At 40.2% G+C, this 1,668-nt stretch overlaps 1 pseudogene; it reads right to left on the bottom strand.

The window, feature by feature from the left end:
- Positions 1–6: 6 nt before the first annotated feature.
- On the bottom strand, positions 7–1,476 carry LOC119346532 (annotated as a pseudogene).
- Positions 1,477–1,668: the final 192 nt, after the last annotated feature.

Raw genomic sequence — 1,668 nt, 5'->3', positions numbered from 1 at the left:
AGAGTGTGTCGCAGAGTCGTTGCAAAGTCGAACTATTAATGACACAGAATGAACTAATCTCGTGTATCTTCCAACTTTATCAGGAGATTCTGAGGTGAGTTTTGCTTCCATGCCGAGTAGGGGAAACACATGTTGTAGCAGCAGAGGCCCAGTGGACGTAACTGATCCATTATTGAGGTACCCTTGAAGTGTTGGTTTGTGGTTTCCATGGTGCCACTTTGCCTCCACTAGGTATGACTCGGTCACATCATGCCACTGCCATTTATGTAGAATTTATGACAGTCCTTTTAGTGGACATATCTATACCCTATTAGGAAGTGAAATTAAGTATATATGAACATACCGATTTTTAAAGGACACGACGAGCATCAAAACCATGTTGTTTTAACACATTTTCAGCCACCTCACATGATGTGTTGTACATAACGGCGTAGAGTGCTTTCATGTATTCAGGGAGTCGTTCATCGGGACTTTCTTCCCATCTGACAATATTATTTGAGAACTTCTTAGATAATTTCAAAGCTCCATTCAAGATGAAAGTTTTGCTTTGTTTTGCATTCAAGGCGAAACTATCGTGTCTTGTGTACACATGCTAGTCTATGATAAGAAGATTATTTCAATGACGATAAGAAAATTATTTCAGTGATTAATCTTGCTAAATTCTGTATCTTTCATTTTTAGCTGCATGCATTTGTCGAAAAAGTACAACCACATATATTTTACCTTCTAATGGCATCAGTGGACAGGACGAGTTCATCAAGAGTTCAATACACATCATAAACATCATCCAACTGAACTGCTAGATAAATGACTTTAGCAAGAACTTCCCGACATGCTCCGTCGTTTGGCTCCCACACTATTCCATTTGCGTAATGGTAGCACTCCATGAGACGGTCCCTCGCAAACCCCAATTTTTACCAAGGGCAATATCCTCCCTCCACCTACAATTAAGCCAATGTTTACTATCTTAAAGGACTTCAAGTAATTATATATATGCAATGAGATGCAAGAAGTTCTTTTAGACAATAAAATATAGATATAACTCCTAGACTCTGCATGACAGGATGCACACAATCCATCTACTATGGGGAGTAATTAGCGAGGTTTAATTTAATTGTAGGTTTATTCAAGCTTAATTACCTCACGAGTCTCACAAGTTCTTGCTGACGGACACTTTGCACATGGTTAAAGTGCATCGTTGCGAATCCAAGGAGTAACGGATCAGAATTGCTCACGTCGCTAGCATAGTGATCTATGAACCATCTTGCTTTTCTAGTCTAGGAGACCTCCGGTGCAATGGGAGATCCAAGGCATGAACCACACTGCGTTGTAAGCGGGGTTCCATGGACGGCAAGAGTTCTCTAAGAGCATTTACAGAAAATGCTTTTGCCTCGTCTAATGTTTCCTCGCCTCCAAATGCAAGGTATGAAGCCTCATAGACTGAGAGGAGTCCCTTCACGTCATTTTTCAGACATTCTACATATATTGATACCATGAAATAATATCAGTTAAGTACAAAAAAACATACAACATTCTGAAGGCTACAAGTGCACATGTGTGGACTTTAATTTAGTGATCGACTATATATGTAGACGTCTCAGATAGCAGAAATCAGATTGCTTAGAGCATCTTCAACAGGCGCGCCAAACTAGCGCCGCGCCGCAAAAT

The sequence above is a fragment of the Triticum dicoccoides genome, unplaced genomic scaffold, assembly GCF_002162155.2.
Source record: "Triticum dicoccoides isolate Atlit2015 ecotype Zavitan unplaced genomic scaffold, WEW_v2.0 scaffold42914, whole genome shotgun sequence".
In the NCBI taxonomy this organism is placed as follows: Eukaryota; Viridiplantae; Streptophyta; class Magnoliopsida; order Poales; family Poaceae; genus Triticum; species Triticum dicoccoides.
This window is presented reverse-complemented; position numbering and strand designations above follow the sequence as displayed.